This window comes from Varanus komodoensis, unplaced genomic scaffold (assembly GCF_004798865.1).
Source record: "Varanus komodoensis strain SLA01 unplaced genomic scaffold, ASM479886v1 scaffold3, whole genome shotgun sequence".
Taxonomy (NCBI): domain Eukaryota; kingdom Metazoa; phylum Chordata; class Lepidosauria; order Squamata; family Varanidae; genus Varanus; species Varanus komodoensis.
Window position 1 is genome coordinate 23,539,307 of NW_025335761.1, and position 21,556 is coordinate 23,560,862.

The window sequence follows — 21,556 nt, forward strand, 5'->3', positions numbered from 1 at the left end:
AAATAAATATATTTTAGAAATCTATTTATTGCTCATTCAAGTAAATCCACGTTGCCCTTTTTAAATCTCTGAATGCTGAGGTAAAACTAAGGTACAAGTTTAACTGTTGTGTTTTACTTTTAAGCACTGAAAGTCTGAAAGGATTAACAGGAAAAGAAAAATACCTGCACCTGACTTAATGCCTATGCCTAAGGGAAGTTACATTGTAAGTATGGTGTGCTGGCAAACTGGTAGTTATAGTGATACTAGAATGTGGAAATGAAGCCATGTTCTTTCTCTTACTATGAGACAGTAATATTGACATTGGCACCATCTGATGGGGAAATAACTGAATTCTAAAGATACATATTGGTTGAAGGTTTACACACAGATCAGGTAATGGAATGCTGGCCACCCCAAAGATGATTGGCTGGCACATTCTGATTGGAATGAATATGAGCAGCTGTAGAGAATCTGTCAGGGGTTGCCTAGCGGGATAGCTACCCAAAGAGGCATTTTTGTGAGAGGCTGGAAAGACTGAAGAAAACCTCAGCAGGAAGAACAGGTACAAGATGGGAGGCCAAGCTGAAAAAGGAAGACTCCCAAGGAGCCTTTTGAAGGAAGTGCCACAGCCTGGTGGAAGGAGTCTGGACCACATTCAAGACTTCTGGAGAATACACTGAATTTCAACCCTGCTGAACATGCGGAAAGTGGAAGTCAAACCTGACTTCCTGATGGGATCTGTGGGATACTCTAGAGCAGATATTCAGAAAGTGCAAGGCCCATAGAGGTAGAGGAAAGCAGAAATGGAGAAAGCCCCTTTACTCAATGGATGGTACTGGATTTTAGCCCAGGCCTAGGGAATACTCAAGGTTATTCCTTCTGGTAAAAAGTGGGTTCTGGACTACAGTGGAACTCTTATGATGCCAAGGTGATGAGAGATACGATTAGGGAAGGAAAGATCAGTCTAGTTCTATTTTATATAAATTTGATATGTTTCAGACATTTTTTTCCTGCCTAAACACCGACAGAATTGTATCTCAAGGGTCCAGTCCAACAAACCTGCTCATAACCCTCTGAATTCAGAGGTTTATAGGCTTCCAGTGCAGGGAAAGGGGAACCCAGAGTCAATGGCCACCTCTCTGTTTCTCCTACTCTGCAAACCAGATAGAAGGCTGATTGTAGCCATCTAATTGGAGAATATGTTGAATCTTGCTTCCTCCCTCCTTGGCACCTTTCTTGAATGCCACCTAAACCCTTTCTCCAAGGTTACATTTACATCCTCAGAGAAGCAGCTGATGTTCTTTCCACACTGGCTGTGCGTGGGAAGGGGGCTGAGATCAGATCTGTTTTCTGACTCAGAACTAAGAACTAGAGTGATCCTGTGGGCCTCTAGATGCTGTCTAGGGGGGCATAAAATTGTTCCCTAAATTGTATTTTCTCCCAAAAGATGCATTTTATATGTGTTAATCATATTTGCATTGTTGAATGGAACATCCATGTTAAGAAAGTAGGCACAATCCTGATTTCATCTTTAAAGATGTAAACAGGGGAATAGAGAGGTAGCCATCTCAGTCTGCTCAGGAAAAAGAAAACAAAACACAAAACAGCTGCATTGTGGCACCTCAAACTAACATTTATTGTGGCATAATCTTTCAGGAATAAAATTCATTTCATGATTATGGAAATCAGTTTTTGAGGCATACATATATGTTCCAATTATATTAAAGATCCACTTCTGTGATGAGATAGAAATAATGGCATGTCCCTTAACCTTTTACACAGTACATTCCTTATCCTAACCAAACACAAGTAAATAAGGTTTTAGTAATGAAAGTTGTGTGGCCACATAAAGCTTCCCTGCGCGCGCGCGTACACACACACACACACATATATATAACCTTTCCTATCTTGAAATATAACCAAGTCAGCTCAAAATTAAGTGACATACACTCTTTCTATATAAAGAACATTATTGATTTAGAAAGTCCCTTTTCTCCTGCAGCTGCAAGTAATTGCTGTTTCAATCTATTCAATAAAGGAGAAGTAATGTTGCAATCTAAGTAACAATATAGACCAGGAGAAAGCCAACAAAGTTGCAAATCAAAGCAGATGGCCTGAACAATGGAACACCTGAGAATTTTTTCCCCCTTCAGTCCACATTCCTTTCCCAGCATTAAATTAATTCAAAAAGTGTTGTGAAAGTATGTTATGTTTATGTCATCCCCCCTTTCCAACACAGATATAAAGCATTAATTTTTATCTCAAAAATGTGAGAAAGGAGTTAGGGCTTGAAGAAAATGTGCCATCTATGGTTGGGACAAGTTACATAGAAAATTACTAAGCTCTGTTCCTTGGAAATTTTATAAGCTGTTAGTGCAATGCTATACATTGCTATATAAGTGGGTACAGGATTGTCTTCCCATAGGAAGTTCGATAGCTTCTATGGTCACTTCATTAAAAACCATACTTAAAATGTATAAACATTAGACAAAATGTAAACATGGTGCCAGCTAATCACATTGCTAACCATGTCCATGTTTATACAAACCAAACACTGCAATGCAGTAACTCAGAGTGTCAGATGGCAAAAGATGGTGCATACTGAAGTCATCAGTACATGTGTCTATTATTGTTAATATTCAATAAGACTGAGTAAGAGCTATATTGTAACTCCAACACCTTTTTTGTACAATATAAAATTGCATGGCCAGATTTTTTGTACGTTCCTAAACATTCCATTTTGCTACCAACTCAAGATACCACAGTACGTGCATGCGTAAAACCATCAAATTTTCACACTGCTCAGGGTGGAAAAGAAATCTGACCTTAACCATTTTCAGCAAGGATACTAGACCTCATACCTTTCCAGCTCAACTCCCTAATTTCCCAATTACTTCATGTCACAACAGAAATACTATGCCTGCCACTATCAAATCTAACCAGTTTTTAAACATGAACAACATAGAGGCATGGCATCTGATTCTATTGCATCCAGCTCTAGGCACCACAGTTTAAAAAAGATGCAGACAAGCTGGAAATAGTTCAGAGAAGGCAACAAGGATGAGCTAGGAACTGGAAACCAAGCCACAAGAGGAGAAATTGATACAACTGGGCAGAAGAAAATATGAGGGGAGAAATGATAGTACTCTTAAAGTGCTTCAATGGTTTTCACACTGAGGAAGGCCAGAATCAACTCATTATCATCCCAGAGTATAACACAGAGTAACAGGCTCAGGTTACAGGAATCCAGATTCCATCTGAACATCAGAACAATATTCCTGATAACAGAGCAAAGCAACAACAAAACCAATTACATAAAGAGGCTGTGGCCTGTCTTACACCAGAGGCTGTAATAACATTCTGGCCCTGGGGATACCTTGGAACCATTGCAGGCCTGCTGCAATTTACTCTCTGGGCACTTGCAGGACAAAATCTCTTGCATCCTCCAAGACCTGAACTCCAGAGTTATACTAGTTGACTCTACAGCCTGGTCTGGTTTTGTTGGATTAGTTTCAGTTGGCACAGCTTGAAGAAATGAGCAAAGTGCTTGAACAGGTTCGTGCAACTACCTCTGCACTGGATTCTGCCCCTCCCCTCTCATAAGAGCCAGCAAGGAAGGAATAACCAGCTGAGTCAGGGGAATCATTAATGCCTCTCTGTAAGAGGGGTTTCATGCTGCCTTAAAGAGGCAGTGGTGAGACCACTTCTGAAGAAACCCTCCCTTGACTCAGATCTGAAATACTTCAGGTTGGTAGCAAATATTCCTTCCCTGGGCAAGGTTCTAGAAAGAATGGTTGCCAATCAACTCCAGGCACTCTTCAATCAAACTGATTATCTGGATCCATTTCAATTGAGGTTCAGGCCTGGTTTTGCATGGAAACAGTCTAGGTCGCCCTTTATGATGGGAGTGACACAGAAGGAGTACAGCCCTATTGATATTGCTGGACCTCATGGTAGCTTTCAATAACAATGACCATGGTATCCTTCTGGGGTGACTGTCTCAGTTGGGAGTACAGGGCACTGCATTGCAGTGATTCCTTTCCTGCTTGGAAGGCCATCTCCAGGAGGTTATGCTTGGGGAATATTGTTCACCTCATGGATTCTCTAGCATGGAGTTCCTCAGGGGTCTGTTCTATCCCCCCATGCTATTTAATATCTATATGAAACCACTCTGGGATCACCCAGAGTTTTGGAGTGCAGTGCCATCAGTCTGCTGATGATGTATAGTTCAATTTCTCCTTTTAATTGTTAGCAGGTGAAGTGGCTTAACTGGTGTCTGGCTGTGACAATGGACTGGATAATAATTTATTTATTTATTAAAACATTTTTATAATGGCTAGCAAAGTGAAACTCAATCCAGCCAATCTCTCTCTCCCTCTCCCTCCTTGGCAGCACACTGAGTGGCTAATAAGCTTTCCGAGCATGAGCATGGCCCCTATGTGCACTGTTATCCGATGTTCAGCTGCTGGGGTGATGCTGGGGCAACCTGGCTCTACAAAAGGCTCAGAGGCTGGCAACCAGGGGGACAGCGGTTTAAAGATCTCCTTGCTTATCCAGGGGCCTAATGGGATTATCCTGGTGATTCTTCTTCTTGCTGGACCTTTGAATATATTTAAGCTATTTTTATTGATTTTAAATTATTTTATTTAATTTATTATTTCATTATTCATGCTGCCCCATAGCCCAAGGGTTCTCTAGATGGCTTACAGGGCTGTAAGATTATGGTTTTATGTTATCTGTGTTTACATTGGTGTAAACTGCCCAGAGAGCTTTGAGGGGGTATAGAAATGAAATGAAAGAAAGAGGCATGCAAGAGGCAGCTGGACAGTCATCTGACAGTGACATTTACCTTGGAGTCCTGCACTAAGTAATATGTTGGACCCAAAGGCCTTCTCAGCCACTTCCAACTCTACGTTTCTATTATTTTAAGCAACTTCCCCTTGCTCTTTTAAAAGGGTATTCCTCCAACCACTTGGTTCAGAATATATTGTGAGCTGGCAGGATAAATTATATGGAAACAGGGAAAGGCATGGAATTAAACAACTACTCAGATTTTTTTCTGACTACATATGACATCCCGTTTCTCTTTCTGTGGGTGATAAATGACTTAGTTCCAGACCAATTTCACACCCTTTGGCATTAGGCTGATACGATATAAAATTCTGTGATCCATATATCCTTGGATTTTTCAACATTAAAGAAGGAAAATGGCCAAGAGTGACTCAAGCCAGTGACTGTATTCGAGTTCCACAGATGAAGCATACAAAAAATATATGAATTCCAAACTACATGTAGGGGAGTTTATGATTTCTGAAGTTACAGTAAGATAAATAGTAAGATATCTATAATTCACTTCTGCTCCATTACTTTGCACTCACTTAATAGTTACTATTTGGAATACTACAGGATTTTATTAAAACGAGTAATCAGGGGACTGGAAAAAGACCAAGGTATGACAAAACATAAAAGCAAAAGAAACCAACTAGAACAAGCACAAGTTGTCACATATACATATATATACTCTTTGCTATATGTACCTATTTCACAGAGCCTGACACACATGAACCTGTTCCAAGTGCTGTGCATTACTGTCAAAGAAAGCATTAAAAATAATCTTGAACTGTCAAAATCATAGGGAACTTGTGACTCCTACCTACCAGCTTCTCATCTTCCCCCATTTTGCCAATTCCATAAAGGACATCACAGTGGTAAAAATATATCTGGTTTTGTACATTTCTAACATTAGTTTTCAAATATTTGCAAAGCATAATAAAAACAGTATTAAAAGTAGATTAATACTAAATTTAATTAAACACTTAATTTTAAGATCTTCCATTATTCTACATTGCAGGGGAATCCCACTCTATTTATTATTGAAAAATCAAGATTTACACTTCTTTTTGAGCCAAATATTCAAAGCAATTTATAAGGTAAAATTGTTAACAATATAGCATAAATAGTATAAAACCTAAAATTTAAACAGTTGTAGTAACATGTATAAAAGAAAAATGAGCCTTTATTTAATATATATCTTTAATATCTTTATATAAGCAGAATGGAACATTCAGGTCTTTAAAGCCTGTTTAAAAAATTCAAGAAGGAAACTATATCCACATCACGTGGAAGGGCATTCCACAAGAAATGCATTCCAGATATGAAAATAGTCATGATGACTGCTCTATAATTGTAGATGTATAAAAGAATATGAATGTAGAATCCACCTGTCAACTCCAATTACTCTTATGAAACTTATTTTCTACATCCATTTAGCTTTAGTCTGGTTTTGGGACAGAAATTATCTTGGCTGCTATTTGGCTGAAAAAGCGATGATCTGCTGAAAGGGATCAGCTCTACTGAATAAGAGCAAGGAGGTTACTCAGGTTCAACAGGAACTGTAGTGAACTTTCTCAGTGTCCAAAAACTTCTTAAGAAGACCATTAGAGCACTAGAGATCAACTGCTTTCCTTAAGTGAGGTAAGAGTTGCTTTTACTGCAAGGACCAAAACTGTTTACTGAAACAACTTCATCTCTCCCCACTTTCCAGGAAGGAAGATTACAGCTTCTGTGTACTGAAAGCCTCTCAAACACAGGGAGAAAGGGACACTGTAGAATCTATGGCAAGACCCATTTATCTTTCATTCTTAGCTTATTGAGACAAACTGATGTGTTGCTCCTCAGACAATACTGGAGGTCCATGGAGCATCCCCCAGTCTATTCAGGGAACCAATACATATACAGATAGGAGTAAGCTTTCTTTAGCTTTTTTATATCCTGCATTCATATGTCATGACTATATTTCATAAACTATATATTATCCTGACACAAGTGTTTTGTTTAATCCTAATTATCCTTGAATATGAAGTGAGATCCCCTGCCTGGACCAGGGACTGATATAGCATGTGTTCATTCTCTTGGAGTTCTCAGTGTCTTTTGTATACACTTTTTATACAAGAAGCTAATTGCAGAAAAACCTGAAACTTTGCTATAAGATTGTAAGGAAGCAAGAAACAAAACTTCTGTATGTTCAGAAATAATACTTTGAATCCAACATAGTCAGCCCTTCTAGTATTCAGGCTAAAGAGATTCCTACCCAGATTCATCAAATCAGATTCAAGAAGAACAGGCTTCCAGAAGCAGACAATTTGCATACCCAAGGTGAATGGACTGCCATCATTTTCTCAAACTCCAGAAGAAATAGACTTGTGCCCCAGAGCAGTAGCATGGTGTGTTGAAAGTTTTGTATGTATACTGTGGGTATGGGTTGCCCCATAAGATGTTATTCATCATGTGGCCCAAGAATCCTCTAAGGATTAGGGCCAGAAGGCAGGACTGAAGAATATAATATTTGCATGATGACCAAAGAACAAGGGTCAGTTATTTAGGGTTCTATCAGAGGTGACTCAAGAGAATCAAAAATATAAAATAAACCTCTTCCAAGAAGGTCAGAGTATGTAAAGATAAACCTGGAGGCAGATGTTTTGACACCAGAAATGTAGGTCAAGATAACCATGTATAAAAGTAAATGAATGTTTTCTGCTGTTGTGTTTTCCTGTTAATAATAATTGCCAATAAAGCTAAACATATAAATCTTCATGGATCACTGCCTTGCCATGGTGAAGGGGCTCGCATAGCGCAATGAAGCTATGAGCTATGCCGTGCAGGGGCACCCAAGACAGACAGGTCATATTGACAGAATGTAATCTACTGGAGAAGGAAATGGCAACCCACTCCAGTATCTTTGCCATGAAAACCCCATGGACAGTACCAAAAGGCAAAGAGATATGACGCCAGAAGATGAGCCCCTCAGGTGTCCAATGAGCTACTGGGCAAGAGCAGAGGGCTAGTACTAGTAGTAGTAGGAGCGCCAGAAAGAATGAAGCGACTGGGTCAAAGTCAAAAGGACACTCAGTTGCGGATGTATCTGGTGGTGAATGGAGAGTCCGATGCTGTAAAGAACAATATTGCATAGGAACCTAAAATGTAAGATCTATGAATCAAGGTAAGCTGGACATGGTCAAACATGAGATGACAAGACTGACATCAACATCTTGGGGATCAGCTAACTAAAATGGACAGGAATGGGTGAATTTTATTCAGATGACCATCACATATACTACTGCAGGCAAGAATCCCTCAGAAGAAATGGAGTAGCCATCACAGTCAATAAAAGAGTAGGAAAACCAGTACTGGAATACAATCTCCAAAATGACAGAATGATCTTAGTTCAAATAGCATATAGCTTGCTACTGGTAATCAGTGGCAAATTGGCAATTATTTTGTCACTGTCACTGAATTATGTAGGGTTTCAGTGATGGCAGGAATGTAGCGCACACAGGGAGCCAGGAGCAGAAAATATGGCCCACAAACCTCCTGAAATTGCTAATCCCTGTCCTTTCTGAACAGAGAACACCTACCTAGAGTTATGCATACTCTGAAACCTTCCCTACCGTATTACTGTCATACTTTTTCTTTGATAATGATCCATGATCTTCAGTTAGTCCAAAATAAGGAAGTTCTTTCTCTGCTATACTGTGTTTCTTGCTCTTTCCAACACTCTGTCTTCTCCTTTCTATGTTATGCATTACTCGTTCTTTCCTCATCCTTTGAATCCTTCTTTCACCCCATATTATCTACTTAGTAATAGATCTGGATAGTCTATATTACATAAATTTTATACATATTCAGTAATTTCATTTTTAGTGATTTTGTTTTTTTATTCTTCATAGATAAATTTTCAGTCATTTTGATTGTAGCTAAAGCAGTGTGAGTCACAGCTTGTGATGCTGTGAGTGACTACAGCAGAATCTAAATGTTACAGAGCAGAGCAGTTTGTCTGGACAAATAATTTTAATGCAGCCAATACAACTTTTCTAGTTCATATATTTTCTGTAAGAGGAGGAAAAGAGGACCACCAATTAGGCAGTATTTCTTCAGTTTCTGCATGTTATCAGATCAGCCTACACAGAGGCAACTTATTTTAGCCACTCCATTATACCATTCTGCTCTAACATTTGTTCTGTCACATAATAAAAAATCTTCCTACCATTGAACCCCAGCTATTTTATATCCAGTTTTAACCTTTCTGTCTCATTGGCTAATAATATTTTATGTCAAATAAATTCCTATCTTTAATGGTGCTATTCTGCTATCTTCCAAAGGGTAACATAGTTGTGCGGCATTGCCAGATGGAAGAAGAGATTAATGTGATTCAGGTCTTAGTGTGGACTGTTATGGGAAAGCCCCTTCTCTGCTATGGAAGGACAGATTAATCTTCTCTGCTTTACCTAATGGGAATGATCCATCCCACAGAATCCTATTCCTACTTTTATATTGCAGTTATATACGCAATGTATGCCTGTGAAAGTTGGACCATAAGGAAGGCTGAGTGATGAAGAATTGAGGCCACTGAATTGTGGTGCCAGAGAAGACTCCTGCGAGTTCCTTGGACTGCAAGGCGATCAAACCAGTCAGTCTTAGAGGAGATCAACCCTGACTGCTCTTTAGAAAACCAGATACTAAAGATGAAACTCAAATACTTTGGCCACCTAATGAGAAGGAAGGATTCACTGGAGAGGACCCTAATGCTGGGAACAATAGATGGCAAATGAAGAAGGGGATGGCAGAGAATGAGGTGGCTAGATGAAGTGGCTGAAGCAGTCGGTGTGAGCTTAGGTGGACTCCAGGGGATGCTGGAGGACAGGAAGGCCTGGAGGAATGTTGTCCATGGGGTCGCAATGGGTCAGACTCAACTTCATGACTAGCATAGCATACTCGGAAGGAAAGTTTGAGTAGAACTACAGCATTAGTGTCCTCAGACTACAAAGGTGTTTTTCTATTGACTTAGAAACATTCTATTCTATTACTTTATCTTCCAAGAAAAAATACAGCAAGTGAAACAACCACATCTATTACACCTCCTCAACAGTGGAATGATCTCCACACTATGGCCTGCCTGGCACCAATACTGTCATATTTTTGGCATCATGTTAAGACTGTCTTCTACTCCCGGGCATTTAATGGCATGTCCACTGTTTGGATGATGTTTGTTTGAATTTGTTTTAGTTGTTTCAACTGTTTTACATTTTGTGTATTGGAATTCTGTGATGCACTTTATTGCATCTGTATTTTATCATTACTAATTTTATTATAGTGCTTGTGTTATGATTGCTGTGAACCATCTAAAGAGATTCAGGTTCTGGGCAGAATAGAATAATAATATTCTATCAATAATAATAATCAAAAGAAAAGTCACAGGGAACAGCCAGAGCAGCAGATAAAAAGTATAATAGATCAGAAATGCAAAGCCTGGCTTAAACAATAGAATAGCAGGGAAAGCAATAAATCAAGATGTTATAAGCCCATCCACAGTGGCAGATCAACAAAACTAGCATTCAACCAACCCCCAAGATCTCTTGAATTACCCATACTGCTATATTGTATGGCCTGGGTAATTTGTACTTAACAAAACACAGCATTCACTTCTCATCCTGTTTTGAGAACTTGTGAAACGAAGAACTGTAGTGACAGGGTCAAGGAGATGTCCCCTTCCCATGTAAACAGTAGCCCAATTCAGGCATTCAGCTGAATATATCAGGGCACAAACTATAGAGGAGACATGGGGCATCATTCCCTCTCCCTCCAATCTTTGCCTGCTTGGCACAAAGATCCAAAGGGAGGTCCTAAGCACATTTAGCAGAACATACTTAGAATTTCTTTGCAGATCTTTGCACAAGGTTGGGAATGGAAGCAGGAAACACTGAAAGTGAGGCCTTTACATGAAACAACAGTTTGTCCCCTCAGCTATTGCCTAGTGGGGAATTTAGAACTACATTCCATACACATGGAATATTAGTATGAATTTTAACTTACCATTCTGCCTATCATGCTACTTTTTCATTTTCAAAGAGAATTTTAGGAGGGGAGGGTAGTGCAGATTAGTGAAGTAATTCACTGCTTGATATTGGTACATATTGGAATTTGCCCTAATTCTAGCATTCTGAAATTAAACAGGAAGATGATTAATCCTGCCTAAAATTTACACCCACTGATTCATTTAACCAAAGTCTTTGTTTAACCAAAATGTGTTGATATTCAGTTATCTTATAGGAATTCTGCATATACTCAAAAACATTTCCTTTTGCATGATTTCTTTCCCAGGGCATGCCCAGAGCACGCACTTGCCTTCTGACTTGCTCTGAAAATTCCTGAGTGAGCCAAAGTACAGGCCAGCTCTCTAAAGCTGACCAGGCCCAAATGCTTGGCTCTGAGAGGGTCCTTCCTTAGACCCAGGCACTGTGGGAAGTGTGTCCTCTGGGACTCCCTTCCTACAATGTGTGCCCTTGAGGAAGCAACACTCAGAATCAAATATTTGGCCTTGGCTGTGGCACCTTTCTGAAGGGCCATGCTAGTCAGAGATGAGGGAACCCCTGAGCCCAAGTGCATTGCTCAGTTTACTCTCGTTTCCTTCTTTCTCTTTCCATTCCACCTTGTTGTTGACCTAACCACTTATTTGAAGCTCTCTCTCCCTTCCTATATCACCTAGTTGCTGCCTATATCACCACCAATAATCAGGTCTGCCCCTAAGCTCCTAGAACCTGCATCTGCCATCATTGAGTGCCAGGTTAGACACTGCTCACAACTAGCCCTGATACATCATTTCAGGGAAAGGCAATGGTGCTGAGCCCAGAAAATATTTGACAATCTACTTAAAATTTATCCTGTGCATTTTTACCATTGAATACAGGTACCTTATGTAACAAAGCCCAACATTCAACTCCTACTTTGTTCTTACATTGCAAGATCCACAGCAAAATGGTGTCCAGTAGGAAAATCCCTACATTTACAGAAGTGGCTGCTAGGGGAGGGGAGTGCAGAACAAAGCTGTGGCAGCCACAGCATGTCCTCGGTGTCCTACGCTCACTTGTCATTCTCATGCTATCCTATTTACAAGTGTTAAAGCAACTGCTTTACAGTTGCAGTAATAGGCAGTCTGTTGGCCTTTGTACATGGAAAGAGGGATGCCATCTTGTCCTTTCCCCTCAGGCAGTAAAATGTATTTAGTTAGAAAGCTTTGCCAGCTTTTATAAACCCCTTCAAATATCCCTTCTTAAACAGAATTGCTGGTGCTAATATGCTGTCAATAGAGTGATAAACCACTCCTGCAAGACTTAGCTGCATTTCTCATTTCCCTCTATGCTTCCAGATGGAAGACTCCTAGCACCACCAGTCAGAAGGCCTTGTGCATCTGTTCTGTCTTCTTAACAGATTTTCTGCCATAAGAAAAAAAAGTTGGAAAGAGTGGTGGAAATCAGTTGAGTGATTCCACAATAAAAGATTTGTATGGAAAACCCCATCTGTTCAAATATGGTGTACACTGTGCACATTTCTAAGGTGCAAATTACATCTTGTAGTTTCTATTCTTTGCCACCTGAAGGTCATGCATTACTTAATTTTCCAAGTTACTGTGTTGGCATGTAAGCAGTAAGGGGCACTAGCTGAAGATTCACCAGCCCTTTCTTTCTCTTTAGCAGTATCTTCAAGATTCCTTTCAATTCTTATCCAAAAGATCTAGCTACTTATTCACTTTCTACACAGGACACCAAGTACTAAGTAATGTTAAAGTTTATAAAAATTCCCTTCACTTCAGAGTTGGATTTTTTTCATTACTTTATGTGCATTATTCTGTCTCCACAGCTGCAAAAGTTTGTGTGCTATGCTTACAACATTTTAAATCATAAATTCTAATTAAAATGTGTCTGTTTTATAATTTCTACAAAGTGTGATAAATATAATATTTAAATGATTGTGTCACCTCAGTGCCAGTAATCAAAGCACAGGCTGTTTAAAAGCAGGAAGGGGAATAAAATGGATCTTGCAGCTTACCTGTTTTTTTCTTTTCTTTTCACTTATCATTTTTTTAGCCCTTTTATTTTTCAGAAAACTATTGAATTCTGTTTTAGGGGAATATAACTGTTTGCTTTGGCTAACAAGTTTATTATATGCCTACGAAGAGGGTTTTGTAGCATTCCCTGCGGACCTTCTACCATAGTTTTCCTTGCTATGAAGGAGAAAAAAATAGGTAATCCTTGCTTTCATGGTAGAGTACATATATTCATTATAGCTATACATAGGCAATATGCTTTATCATTCATTCATTCATTTCTATACCATCCCATAGCCAAAGCTTTCTGGGTGGCTTACAATAATCCATTAAAACAAACAATAAAATACAATAAGATCACATAAAATTAAAGGCCAAAAAGCTTAAAACAGCTGAAAGCAAAGACAAAGAATGACCCTGTAAAAAACACCCGGGATGAGTAATGCCCTCAAACCCCTGGGTAACCAAATAGCTCTTTAAAGGTCTCAGCATAAAGGGCCCTCTGAGATCAGACTATTATATTATATCTGTTTTTCATGTAGCCAATACTGTCTGCTCTGACTGGAAGCGGCCCCTTAAAGACTAATGCTGTGGTCTTTTTTATAATAACCTGCTACCTGACCCCTCTACCTGAAATTGACAAGGGCTGAAGTAGAGATCTGCTGCTGGAAAAACATTTGTTCTACCACTGAGCGAAGGAAATTTATCCCAAAGCTATTAAGTTTTTGTTACAAAAGCAGAATAATAGAATACAGATATATTTAAAAAGTAGTATAAACACCACTCACAAAAATTAAAATTTAGCACAATACGTAAGAGCACAGCTATACCACCTATGACCATGTATTCTGAAATCTCAAAAAGAAAACCTTATGCCTTAAGAGCTGCCTTAAGTTTACTTACTCAAAGCATAGTTTCAGTTTAACAAAGGAATTCTGATAAATGAACCTGCTGAAAATTGCTGATTTGTTTTGAATCCCTGTAGGAGCTCCTAGCATATGGCCAACCAGCAACCAATTGGCTAATATATTTCCCACAGCTGGGTTAGCAGTGTATAAGCACTCTGTTTCTCTTTCATGACATAAATGTTAGCAAAGTGGTTTTGTTCCAATTTTGTTCAGACTGATTATCTGCTTTAGTCCTAAGAAGTACTCACTTTAGTTTGTTTAATTCTCATCTGATACTCACTAAAAAGGCTCCTGAATCTCCTCAAGATAAAGTCTTCCTTGATTATTTCTTCAGAAAGTCACAGGTCATAGTCCTACAACACTTCCCTGTATTGAATCAGACCATTTGGTCACTAGGGTCATTACTGTTTACACTAAGTGTTAGCTAAATTGTTTCAAACATAGGTCTTTCCCACAGTCATAGCTGAGATACAGGGGTTTGAACTTGGGATGGTCTACAGGTAAAGTGGGACCATACTCTTTATGGTCCCTCCACAGGAAAGAAGATAGCTCAGTATTAAGCTCGCTCATTCGCTCTCTGTCTGTGTGTTTAAATACACAGTATCTTTAGTTTGAAGATCTCACTCACAAGGGTTGGAAAACACTTTGGCAAGCTACTCTTCCTTGGAATATCAAGAAAGATCGATTAGCCCCCTGTATTACTCTAGGGGTCCATCAGGCATTGCAAGCTTTTAGTAAGGCCCTGAAGATTGACCCATTTTCTCTGGCCTTCTGCCAAATATTTTTTATTGGACTATTCTTCACTTTTAGCTGTAATTGTGTTTTTTATTTCAGTACTGTCTGGGATGGATGTTTTATTGCTAGTGTTCATTGATTCTATTAACTTCTGCTGCCCACCCTTTGGGTAGCATTTTAATGTATGGTATTTTATCACATAAGCTGTCTGAAATGTTTAAATGTTTACATGTATATATAAATAATATTAATAACAGTGTGCCTTCCTGCATTCATTAGATTACGAAGCTTCTGTTCACCAGAGAATTCATAGTCCTTTTGGGTTATAGCCATTAAAAAAGGTGTTGACACACAAGATCTGTTCTTTTTATTGCTGCAACTATTTCTATAATGCATGGTGGACTCTTGTCCTCAGGATAGCTGTGCATGCCTCTTCAGATACAAATCACGGATACAAATGCATGGTTTTAATACAGTTCTTAAGACATATAAGGATTTGTTTAAGAATCTGAATATGTCTTTGCTTGTTAGATTTGTATATTATTCAATAGGAAAATGCCCTCCGCGTGATTTACAACAGTAAACCCATGCAAGAACATAATCCCCCTCAAATAATAGTAGTACAATAAATGTATCAAAATATTAAAATGTTAAACATTAACATGTTAAAATAATAAAAGCCAGCAGTAAAATTATCAGAGGAACAGATGTGAAATTAAATGCCTGCTTAAAGATGCAAGTTTTAACCTGTTGTCTATACGAATGGAGAACGACTGCCTGGCGACAGTGACACACGCGTTGGTAACTTCCCGATTAGATTTCTGCAACGTGCTCTACGTGGGGCTACCCTCAAAGACGGTCCGGATACTTCAATTGGTGCAGAATAGAGCTGCCAGGCTACTGACAGGGACTGGGAGTTGTTCTCATATAACCCCAGTTCTCCGTCACCTCCCGATTGAAGTCTGGGCCCAATTCAAGGGGTGCTGGTTATCACCTACAAAGCCCTGAATGGCTTAGGTCCTGGTTACCTAAAGGAACGCTTGCGTCCATGTATGCCATCCCACCCCTTGAGATCAGCAACAGATGCCCTTCTCCGGGAACCCTCTGTGAATGATATTAGGAGGGTGAATACCTGGAGGAGGGCCTTCTCTGCGGTGGCGCCCCACCTATGGAATGCACTCCCCAGAGAGGTCCACCTGGTGCCGTCGTTATTTTTTTTTTCAGCGCCAGACTAAGACCTTTTTATTTAAACCTTATTTTAAGTGTTAATGTATTGGTTATTTGTAGGATTTTAAATGTTTTAAGCCGAGATGCACCGGGTTTTAATATTTATATTGTATAATTTTGTTCTTGCTGTGAGCCGCCCCGAGGCTTTGTTGTGATGAGGGCAGCATAAAAATGTTTTAAATAAATAAATAAATAAAATATACCTACAGTGAAGATGTTAGACAGATTTCTCTTGGAAAGGATTTCACAGCCATTAAAGAGAAGGTTATTTTCCCTGGGTCAGGCACAACTTCTCGAATAACATAACATAAATGCTTTCATCCTTTTCTCATATAATGATTACTACTCAGTGTGTGGTCCCTGCATAGAAAACAAGGTTTAGAACAATGGTGCTAAAAGATAAGAAAGGAACCACGGTGGGTATAAATAGGCATAAAAAGCCATTCTAGAGCATATTTTATGCATCCCATCATAATTTTAGGACGGACATGTTTCACAAGTGATACTGTGCAAATGCACCTAGGTAATAATGTCAGCCCTTCAAAATACTGTATTAAAATAATAATCTTGCATGTCAATAATGGGCTCACAGATCTAGACAACCATAGGATTTCGCAAAGTACTAGTTATACATTTGAAAATTTGCTATCTTGTAGTTGCCTCCCTACCACCACTGCACAGGTGACCTCAGAGATCATATTTAGGGGTGCAAAGTATCCTGTTGGCACTTCAGCCTCTTTTCTTTGTGCTCCAAGGTGTGACACTTAGACAACTGAAATCAGCGATCTAAGAGGTTTGCAAATTAGAAAGGGCGCAGAGGTCACCCCTGTGCTCCTACCTTCCATCGAATGTTCATAATCCTCCAAGTGAATTGCACCCTAAGACATTATTAATATGATTGACTTAAATCAGCCTTCCACAACCTAGAGCCCTCCAGTTGTTTTGGATTACAACTCCCAGTATCTCTCACGACTGACCATGCTAGCTAAGGCTGATGGGACATCTAGATTGTACCAGATGGAGGTTATATAAAATAATCATACCTGTTGGAGAGGAGAGAGTAGAAGAGGGCTTCCTGTCCAACTGAGTCTGGCACGATTAACAATGTCTCCCTGAATCTCTGGCTTATTCCTTGATCTTGCCTCCTGTTTTGTCCTTTAGTTCTGGCTACTAGCTGATGCCTGACCTGCCTCAGACTGCTGCCCTAGCCTAGCCCTTACAGAACCCTCCTACTGTTGCCTCCCTTATCCTATATGTAGGTTGTAATGGATGATAAAACTTGCTTTTCCTATCTAGCATTAAAATAAAGTATGTTTTTCCATCAAGCCCCATCACCACAGGCCTTCAGAAAAGCTGTCAAGACTCATTTATTCATTTTCCATGGCCTGCTCCTGAATTGTGTCTATGGGGCTACTGATGCAATTTTTATTATTATTATTTTCCATGTGTATGTGTTATTAAGGTTGCTGGCATCTATTTATGCTGCAGTTTATTTCTGTACTGTTTTTCTTTTGTAAACTAGGCTGAGAGACTTATAACCTAAAAGGTGACCTAAAAAGATATTTTAAATCAATAAAAATCAATTCTTCTCTCAGGGATGTTGTAGTGGTAAATTTCCTATCATAGTGGGGGGTTGAATTAGTTGAACTTTAAGGCCTCTTCCAACTTTCTGATTCCTAATGCTATTTTTTCTTTTTTAGTATTTCTCTGTTAACTTCCTCAATTAGCTAGCTGGCTTTACAAAGTGCTGGCAAAATGTGACAACTGCTAAATTTATGTCCATTTCAACTTTTAACATCCCAAGCTTCTGGCAGTTTGTGATTATAATTATTACAGCCAGGCTGGTGTCTTTCTCTGCAAGGGCAAAGACTGTTGTCATCTTACGCTGTGACACACTATCCAAGATATGCAAAATTCTGTAAAAATAATCCCCCAACCTGCATAAAGCAGACCATTAAATAGGTTTTGATTGGTATAATTCATAATAAAAACAAAGATGTTTTCAGAAATTCATGTCAAAGAAGAAAAAGGTGGGATATAAACATTCTGGGAGAGAAGCCTTTGGACCTTGCATAGATGTGATGCAGACTGTAAATCTCCAGTTTCCTTGGGGTTTTAGGAGACTTACTGACTATATATTTTCAAATGTTCATCAACCAGTTTCTAAAAAGGCAGTTTCGTATTATTTAAGGTCCTGAAAATACTAGGAAACAACTATACCATCATGGTCAAGAAAATTCAACAGTGTAAGAAGAAATACCTTTCCTGAAAAGGTATTTACCAAGGAAGATGTGGTAACCCAAAAGAATTGCATAAATGTAAAACAAGAGGATGGAAGAAACAAATGAACCCTCACTCTTCCCTCTACGTTGCCTCCCGTTCTACAGGAGTCCATAGGTATCGTCTTCTGCCCACCTTATCCCTCTTCCCTACCTTCCAGTTCCAGATGTGGGTAAATTTGTTCAGTTCACATTTTAGTCCATAATGATCTGCTTCTCCCTTCCTAACCTAAAATGCGAATTGGACTCCAATTTTCTTTCAGTTTTCACACTTCACTTATCACACAGTGACACAGTTCCCTATAAAAAATGGATACATTAGGAAAACTGTGTCCCCAAAAAGTATGCATTAGGAGAAATGCATTAAAAAGCTGCATGCATTTTATATACAGTTCTCCTAAGGTCAGTATTTTATAGACATTTTTCTTGAGAGAGAAATACACACAAATATGCACACTTTAAAGGAAATGCATACCACAATGTTCATTATTTTTCATAGCTACTTTTAACTAAATTATTGCAAACTGATGCAGGAATAGGACACAGTAATCACATGCTTCAAAAAGTGCACAAGTTGCAGACATCAAAACAGTCTTATCTGTTACTACTCAGTCTCTACTTGAGTCCTCCCTCAAATGCATTTTCATGCTCTATCCATGCTAAAAATGTTAGCATTTATTGTCACCATATGGTTTTGTGTTCCAATATCCTTCAAAATCCAGTTGCTAGATTCTACCAGTCCCAGTGGAAATCCTCTATGCAGAAGCAGAATGGCAAAGAAAGGAGACAGTGGGCTGACAAGCAAGGAAATTAGCAGGACAGGCAAAGCTCTGAGGCAACGAATGCCAAGGCATTTTAGGAAATGAGGTTCAGAAAACCAAAGAGAGCCAGTAATAAACCTTTGCACAGAGTGTTTGTGGGTGCCGTGCCACTGCCAGGAAGGGAATAAAGAAGCCTGGAAGTTCTAGAAGCAAGGGGTGTGTGATTGTGGGATATGCACAATATTATGAGTACAGAATAAGCACTCAAGAGAATGGATTAAATTTTACAAATTGACTTGAGATGTTTAACCAAATCTTTTACTGAAAGGCAGGCAAATAATAATACATCCTAGGCAGTAAGTAACTACAAACAAGCAATTGATTACTAAAGGCTGTGCTGACATTTAGCCATTTCCCTTGCCTGATTGTTGTTCCCACCACAGTCTTTCATGGATAATTAACATGGTACATGGCAGAGAATCTGTACATGGCATAGAGAATAGGCACAGGACTTGAATACATTGCTTTTTTGAGGTATTTTACAGAGCATAAGGACCCTGTTTTCATGGAAAGACATTTCAGTTCTTACTGCATCAATTCTCCTCCTCTACCCAGAGCTTAACATCTCTCTCAGCAGTATGCTAAATTCCTTGCTGTGAGCTACTTGACTAGTTGACTACATATATGAAAAGACCTCTGTCTTCACTTCTTGATGTGCAGCTATAATGCTTCACCTGCATCACCACCAGATTAGGGAAAGGGATGGAGGGATGGCCTTTGGGGATAAGAAGACAACAGAAAAGAGTGGCAGGCAGAATGCTGGGCTGGGGAAGAATTTCAAGCTTTGTAAAGATCACCATTTATTTTGAGGTTGGTTTTACGAACCACCTAAATTCATTTTCAAGCCTGGTTTGGAAGAACTGTACCTTCTTACAACTGGATCACCAGAAAAGCTAAGCAAGAAGTCCTGTGATTCAATGTCCTTCTGGCCTCCTAACACCCTGCTGAAGGCTAAATAAACTCAGCAATTAGGCTTCATGAAGTGGAGGATTGGCGAATAATAAGGTGCTCAAAAAGAAGGCCAGCACCTATCTCTATGCCACAAATGTCCGCATCATGATAGCTGAGATATCTTAAAGGAGTAGAATTTGACAGACATACCAGACTGGGCAGCAGGGCCCTTTTGCTTCAATTTTTACAATTTGTACAGTTGCTGAAGCAAACAATCTTAGTTTAGTAGCCTTCCATATCTTTCTTGCGATTTAAATTACTTTCTGCTATAAAAAGTTCAAAGGGTGTCAAATATTGCTGTTGTTGTTAGTCGCAAAGTCGTATCCGACCCATTGCGACCCCATGGACAACATTCCTCCAGGCCTTCCTGTCCTCCACCATCCCCCGGAGTCCACGTAGGCTCACGCCGGCTGCTTCACTCCATTTAGCCACCTCAATTTCTTTTCCTTTCTCCTTCAATTGTTCCCAGCATTAGGCTCTTCTCCGGTGAGTCCTTCCTTCTCATTAGGTGGCCAAAGTATTTGAGTTTCATCTTCACTATCTGGCCTTCTAAAGAGCAGTAAGGGTTGATCTCCTCTAAGACTGACTGGTTTGATCGCCTTGCAGTCCAAGGGACTTGCAGGAGTCTTCTCCAGCACCTCAAAGGCCTCAATTCTTCAGCGCTCAGCCTTCCTTATGGTCCAACTTTCACAACCATACATTGCAACTGGGAAAACCATAGCCTTGACTATACGCACTTTTGTCAGCTGGGTGATGTTTCTGCTTTTTAGTATGCTGTCTAGATTTGCCATAGCTTTCCTCCCAAGGAGCAAGTGTCTTTTAATTTCTTGGCTGCAGTCCCCGTCTGTGGTGATCTTGGAGCTCAGGAAAATAAAATCTGTCACTACCTCCATTTCTTCCCCATCTATTTGCCGGGAAGTGATAGGACCGGATGCCATGATCTTAGTTTTCTTAATGTTTAGTTCCAAGTTTTGCTGGTATCATCTGCATATCTGAGTTTGTTGATATTTCTCCCGGCAATCTTAATTCCAACTTTGATTCATCTAACCCTGCATTTCTCATGATGTGCTCTGCATATAAGTTAAATAGGCAGGGCAACAGTATACAGCCTTGCCAAACTCCTTCTCAATTTTGAACCAATCAGTGGTATCAAATATATCTCACTTTAAATCTATCAGAGATATCTTTTCGTCCATTATTACTCTAGAAAAAGTGTAGGGACCCCAACCCAGATCAACCAGCCTAGCATGGGGGCAAGGAGGCTTTTAAGATCAAGGTGGGAGCATTCATCTACTCGGGGGTAGAAATGAATAAAAGTATTTAAAATAATGGTTGTTTTAGCCCTGAACTACCTCAGGTTCATATTCCATTTTTAAAAACCTGACAGTAAAGTTTTCTCTCCTGTCCTGCCAACACACACACACACACACACACACATTTTACTACATATAGATGTTCATATATTACATGTTACATAGAAATAGCCATTTCTAGACTTCTACCAGACTTCTTAGATGTTTGAAAATGGATGTGAGATCTCAAATACCGTGAAAACTTGTTTTTTAAACAATGGTGAATATGTCCAGACACACAAACGCACACACATTGAATGAATAAATAAATGTAGAGAGTTTAAAAATAAAGAGAATAAAGACCATTCAAATGCATGTTGTGGAACAAGTATAGCTTAACAGTTAAAGAGTGTTGAGAAATAAGCTGTATTACATTCATGAACCCATAGGAGTTTGTCACTCTTTCCAGTATTTTAAAATA